Genomic DNA, 6,941 nt, shown 5'->3' with positions numbered 1-6,941 from the left:
ATGGCAGGTGACAGACATGGAAGGACCTGTACGCAGGAGCTGCATCAGAGCCTCCCCTCGGGAGGGGGACGAGCCCACCTGTGGTGCTGCCGTCAGAAGCACCTAACAGGTTTCGCTTGTTTTACTGACCAGCTTAGGTCCAGAGCAGGAAGAGGGACCATGCTGGCCTGAGGTCCAGGCATGCAGAGAAGGCAGCTGCTCTCCCCCCGCCATGTCCTGGGGGCCAGAGCCCCAAAGGCACGTCCCCCAGGAGTCAGAGCTGCGGCCGAGGCCTCGCGAGAAGGCGCACACGTACAGCAGGCGTTTCCAGGGCTGCCCCCGAGACGGCCACACACGCGAGTCCTGACTCCAGTGTCCCTGCCCACGGCCTGGCCCCCATCCCGGCTTTATCTCGGGGGACTGTCCCCACTCTCGGCTGCAAATCAGGATCACCTGGAGAGGTTTCTAGAAAACACACTGCCCAGGCCCCACTCAGAGGACCCTCTTCATGGGTGGGTCACAGGGTAGCACCTTCAGTCCCACACCTGCCACCTCCTGACACAGAGCCGTGACGCCAGCCGGTTACACATGGGGGACACAAATCTCACCCCCGGCCCCCAGAGGCACAGGAGCCCTGGGACAGGGCGGTCCTGCACCCAGAAGGCACTCCCCCAGGTGAGGACGTGCAGAAACTGAGCTGCTCGTAGGAATGTAAAACGGGGTCATCACTCTTCCAAAACGGTGAACCCGGAGTAACCATTATAGCCCAACAGCCCACCCCCAGGGGTATGTCCGGAAGCAATGAAAACACATCCACACAAAAACTGGTACGTGTAAGGTTACAGCAGAAACAACCCAAGCGTCCATCAACAGAGGACGGACACACCGAACGGAGCCCCTGACCCACTGGCGCCTTCAGCTCTGACGCTGAGGCTCAACGAGAGAAGCCAACACAACTGGCCACACAGGGTGCCGTTCCCTGTTCGTGAAATGACCAGAACTTTGTCTCATCTGTGGAGACAAAGTGGATTCCTGGTGGCCAGGGGCTGGGGAGCAGGGGAAGGGAATGGCTCTCTCTTTAGGGAGATGAAAAGGTTCTAACATTGACTGTGGTGATGGCCACACAACTCTGAATATAATAAAAACCACAGAACCGTACATCTTAAATGGGTACATTATATGCTATGTGAATGATATCTCAGCGAAGCTATTTTTCAAAAACCAAAAATGTACAAAATCCATAAAGATGTCAGTACGTGAGTAACAGAGTTAACATCCTAGGGCATATCACGCTTAAGGTTTTTTTCTCTGAAGATATATGGATATAGAATAAAAATAAAGACACATGTTTTTAAATAAAAGCGGGGCTACATTCTTCAACCTGATACACAGTCGGCTTCTTCCTTTAACATGAGGCCATGGACCACTTCCCAAGTAAGTAAAGGCCAAACGGCACCTGAGGTCTGAGTGACCACAACCGCAGGACTCACACCTTCCAACACGCAGACAGCAAGTCCTCCCCCACGTCCACCACCGGGAGTGTCCCTAGCCCTGGTGTCCTCAGGACAGTCCCCGAGGTGGCCTGCTTGGTGGGAGGGCGTCCTCCATCCTGGGCTCTGGGACCATGGACCTTCCAGGAAGGTCTCCATCAATGTTTACAAACTCTGCTAAGCTGGTGACCAAAACTACTGCTTTCATTTGAAAAGTTTACATTATAGGTGAGGCTGGATATCTGTCGTGTGTGTGTGTGTGTAAGCACTTTTTGTTTCATTTTGTGCTGAAACGTCTGGCTCATTTTCTGTCAGATGACCATCTTTTCACATTCTTTTCAAGTTCAGGATACTAATCCACTGAGAACTTTTACATTTATGTTGCAAAGTAAAAGACAAGTACCTGACGCCCAACATACAAGGAATATGTTTGTCGTCCACGAACAGGGACAGGCAGGCGACCCGGCTGTCCCCACCAGAAGCCCAGGGGGTCCCTGCACAAAGGCCTCCTCAGCCCAATCGTGGCATCTCTCAGGTCGGGGCTGGCATCAGCAGGGCCCGCAGGGGCGTGAGGGAGCAGGGCAGACATCCTGGGGGTGGGACAGGCGTGCCCCCTGGGGCCCGCACGCGGCCAGGCCACTCCCTTCTTGGTCGACGGGAAAGCCTGCAGTGTTTCTTCAAGGGGGCAGAGTTGGAAGCGTATTTCCAAAAGAAAAGGAAGCTGTGGATGGTGGGGAGTGGGGTGAGATCCCCCCACGTGCCTGCAACACAGACTCTCCTTTCTGGGGCACTCAGAGGGGCTGCACAACCCTAGCTCCCCCAGCTGCCACCTTTGCCTGGGCATCTCTGCGCACAGCTCAGCAGCAGAGGCAGGATTCATGCCCTGCACGGTTGCAGGCTTGTCCAGGTAAAGGGAAAATGCCACCCAAAGGACTGGACGGCCTTAACTACCACTATCTGACAAGGGGATTAAAACGTGGCCTCTGGCCTCTGAGGCCGGCCAGAGCGCTTTCCTCGCTAATTACAGGGAGAAGTTTAAATGCAGTTTCACAGAATTGGGAAAAGAGAAAAAGCCTCCGACAGGTGAAGCTGTTGGCTTCTGGCTCCGCGAGCCCAGATGTGCAGCCAAGAGGTCCCGGCAGGGCACCCCCCGCAGGACCGCAGAGTCCTTCCCCGGCCCCCCCAGAGCCCGGCTGGTACTGCCCTGCCCCCACCGGGGCCAGACGCGAGGTTCTCCCCGGTTTCGTGCTGTGTGCTGCGTCCTATGTTGCAAACGCCAGCATCCGTTTCCCAGCATCTGGGGGAGGGGAGCGCGGGAGCCATGGGGACAGAGGGGAGCCTCCCCGCAAGCCCCGGACGCGCCACAGGGCAGCCCTGGCGGAGCCCAGGTGCCCAGATGCGGGGACCCGGGGCCCACGCCGAGGCCCAGAGAGAGCTGGAAGCCAGGCATGCAGGGCCCGTTCTCCGAAAAGGGTGCCGGCCGGCTCTGAACAGCTCTGCATTCAGCTAATAAATGTGCAGGTGGTTAAACCATTCACTAAAACCTGGATTAAAATTCATGAAACCAAATACTGTATTCAGACGTCCACAGAAGAGTCGGGAAGGGAGGGGACCCGTGCAGCCTGCACCCCGCACGGGCTGGTGCTCGCGGGACCCCGGCATGGGAGGGCCCGCACCCCAGGCGTGAACCGCCCATGGCTCCCAGAAGCAGGAGAAACCCTGTCTGGTTTATCCCTCACTTCCTCTAAATGACGATTTTAAAGCAGCGCGGCCCTCGGCACCCGAGAGCTTGTCTCTGAGGCTTCCGATAAGCTACTGCATCTCACTGGGAGGCCGGGTGCTCAGCTGAAGCCTCCCCCCAAGTCGTGGGTCACGGCCTGAACACAGGGAGGGGCGGCTCCCAGGAGAGAAAGCCGCTCCGTCCACGTGAAGGGCGGATGGAGAAACAAGGGCCTGCCCCCCAGCTTCATGCAGATGTGAACGGAGGGATGCAGCTGACCCTCCCAGGGAAGGAGCCTTGGAGGTCAGATCACAGTTTCCTCCAAATGCTGGGGAAGAAGCACCCCGCCTGGACCCCACCTGGGCCAGTCTTGGCCCGCGGGACAAGGCTGGATCACAGGGCACAAGGGCACCCAGGGCGCCCGCCTACAGGGCCAGCAACACGCTCTTCCAGAAGCACAGCCACATGTCTGTGCCGGAGCCCGGCCCTCATGGGTGACCTGCAGCCCGTTGTCCTGGCCTGAGCAGCCCAGGGTGGACGGCCACGTGGCCTTGGTGGGTTCCTCACTTCTTCCAGACTCAGTTTCCCCATCTGCTCACATGGGGTGCACCCCACACGGGACTCCCACGTGCAGCCCCTCCGCTCCCCCACCTCCCCCCAGAGAAATCACGTGTCCTCACCAACAACTCACACCCGGACTGTCCTTTTAAGGCCTGGCCACGCTTCTTAAGGTAACTGAAGCCCCCGGACTCCAGAACCTTCAGAAAGGCCCCAAGGGAAGGAGGGTGTCAGGGAGAAGCCTGGGGGCGTGAGGGGGCCAGCAGCCTGAGGAGCTTTTGGGGACCGCAGAGGAACCCATTAACCACAGCATCCCGACACCCAAACTGCCCAGCCCACAGCTCCAAGGGGATTGACTGTCTACTCAGGGAGGGTGGACAGGGCAGGCCCAGGGTCTCTCCCTGCAGGGTGGTCTCTCCCTGCAGGGTCCCAGCCTTACCTGGGCCTGGGCACGGCGGTCAGCTGGGCATCTGGGAAGCCCTGTGAGAAGCCCCACATCCTGAGATTTAGGGGCTCAGTGAGGACTGGAGCCCGATGTCGGGGGGATGCTCCGAGCTGAAAGCCCATCCTGGACCAGAGAGCTCCCCAGGACCGGGGGGAAGGGTCCCCGCCTGGAGCTCCCCAGAACCGAGGGGAAGGGTCCCCGCCTGGAGCTCCCCAGGACCGGGGGGAAGGGTCCCTGCCTGGAGCTCCCCAGGACCGGGGGGAAGGGTCCCTGCCTGGAGCTCCCCAGGACCGAGGGGAAGGGTTCCCCTGCCTGGAGCTCCCCAGGACTGGGGGTGTGGAAGGGTCCCTGCCCGGAGCTCCCCAGGACCGAGGGGAAGGGTCCGCCCGCCTGGAGCTCCCCACGACCGGCGGGTGGAAGGGTCCCCACCTGGAGCTCCCCAGGACCGTTGGGGTGAAGGGTGGTGTGGAACGTCTGGGCCTGAGACCTGCATTTATGTCAAAAAGACTTACTTTTTAAGCTTTAACTTGAGAAATTAGAGAGAAAAGAAACATAAGGAGAGATGATGCTATCTGTACAGTCTCATAATCTCAAAGTTGGTGTTTTCTAGTCAACAACTTGGTTTTCATTAAGAACATCTGAGAAAATGACGTCTTTCTTCCCAAACCACAGACTCCCTCTTGTGCTGTCACACCCTAACCCCAAACAACTTCTCCCTCCCGGAGACGAAGACCGCGGAGGCCACCACACAAAGCTCTATTTTCTGAGCAATTTGCATCTCTCGGAGGAACAGAGAGACCCTCTCAAGTCACTGACCCACAGGCTCCTTCTGATTCCAAACCAGAAGTCCACGCCCACCCGCGGGGGAACAGCCTTTCATTCTTGGCAAGAATGACACCCAAATCGATAAGCGTGGTGATGAGCTAGCTCCTTCCTCACTGTGCTCTAGAAAGCGGTTATTTTACTAACTTCTAATGTTATGTAAAAAACAAAAACAAACAAAACAAAACCTACCAACAAAAGAACAAAAATACTGCCCATAATCCCACTACCCAGAAAAAATAACCACATTGGCGTTCAAGTCCTCACATGCCAGACCACTTTTAGAGCTATGCCAGTTTTTTAAACAAAAAGGAATCTTACTGTGAACACAACTTTCTAACTTGCCTTTATCGCCTCTGCGGGAGGCAAGGAGGCACAGTCGCGGGGTCAGGGCCGTCTGGTCCAGAGGCCCACGGGGGCGGGAGGGAGGGGCTTCTGGGCTGGATATGGGCGGGCGTCCAGGCAGGAGGCTCAGCACAGCCTCAACAGAGCTGCCCTGGGGGAAAGTGAGGGTCAGAGTAGGAGCCGCTTCCTGCCTGTCGAGGGGAGAGGCGGACAATGTCATCCTCGAAATAATCACTTGCACGGACAAAAGGAAATGAAAAGCTGACACTTCATGGGATACGCCTGCAAACGATTGGGCCGACCCGGCTCCTAAGAGCTCCTTTTTTTAACGGTAGCACGAACGCGCTCCCTTTACTGGATAGGACGGTGGTTTTCTCCACAGGCAGCCTTCAGCTCTGCTTTGCCCTCCCGGGGACCCCAGGATGCCCTCCGCAGATGCACTGTGGCCCCAGGCAGGCAGCTATCCCGCCCGGACCCTGACAACAGTTTCATAGAGCCTTTCCGTTTAAATAAACGGTAAAGAAATGATGACTTGCCATTTAAATGATTAGAAATTATAGCTGTAAAACGTTAAATGTGAACACCGTCCACTTGCACCGTCAGGAAGACACTGTTCTCAGGAGGACAGAGCTTTCCCCGAATCACCGTCCTGGAGGAGAGACGGTCCGGAAAAACCTCCTTCTCCCCGAAGGGTCTGACCAAGGGGGTTCCCCCAGTAAATTTGCAACAGCAGTCCCCTCTCAGTGCCCACTGTCCCACGCCAGACATGCAGGAAAGGAAGGCAGGGACAGTGACACCTGCTCATGGGTGAGCGGCGTTCTGCAGACCCAGGGCGTGGGGACACCCACAGAGCCAGGCCGCAGCCCGATTCCTGGACCCCCTTCCCCTGGAGAAAGGAGGGAGTGGGGTGTGTGTCCTCCCTCTCACCCTCATGCTCTATCTGCACTCCAGCCTGAGGGAGGACAGACCACGCTGGGTGGCACTGACCCTCTGTGGCCACCGAGGCCCCTCTGGCTATGAGCCCCAGACAGGGCACCAGGTCCTGCCGGCTCCCTCAGGTCCAGAGATCAGACGTAGGCTCTTTGTTTCCTACAGCAACTTTGCCAAACAGATGATCAACCCTCACAGGCGATGCTGAGCCTGGAGGACGATGCGGGAGTTAGGGCCGTAACACAGCAAGGCGTGCAGCTGCTCTGTGCGGGCAACACTGAACCCTGACGGCTGCTGGTGCTGGTGGCCTGTCCAGGGCACAGTGCCCTCCTTGTCACCCAGGCATGCCCCCTTCCCTCCACCCTCGCAGCTGCCATCTGGGTCTGAGTCTTGTGCCACTGGGCTCTGCGCCCCAGGTTCGGCCCCTCAAGAACTGAGCTGCATTAAGACACCACCTCCTGTGACCTCCACCCGTGGTCTCTGGCCTTAGGGATTCCCACAGGACGTGTTCAGACATCCCTCTACCTTCTGTGTCTCTAAACCTCTCTCACACTTTCCATTCCTTTGTGTCTCTGGGGTAGATTTCGGTTTTTTAAAATATATTTTTTAAAATCTTTATTGAATTTGTTACAATATTGCTTCTGTTTTATGT

At 57.2% G+C, this 6,941-nt stretch overlaps 1 protein-coding gene across 3 annotated transcripts in view; it reads right to left on the bottom strand.

The window, feature by feature from the left end:
• The window catches only part of RASA3 (RAS p21 protein activator 3), an 88,408-nt gene that overhangs the window by 41,934 nt on the left and 39,533 nt on the right, over positions 1-6,941 (bottom strand). The gene's annotated exons all lie outside the window — the stretch shown is intronic.

This window comes from Neophocaena asiaeorientalis, unplaced genomic scaffold, assembly GCF_003031525.2.
Source record: "Neophocaena asiaeorientalis asiaeorientalis breed wild unplaced genomic scaffold, Neophocaena_asiaeorientalis_V1.1 scaffold825, whole genome shotgun sequence".
NCBI lineage: Eukaryota > Metazoa > Chordata > Mammalia > Artiodactyla > Phocoenidae > Neophocaena > Neophocaena asiaeorientalis.
This window is presented reverse-complemented; position numbering and strand designations above follow the sequence as displayed.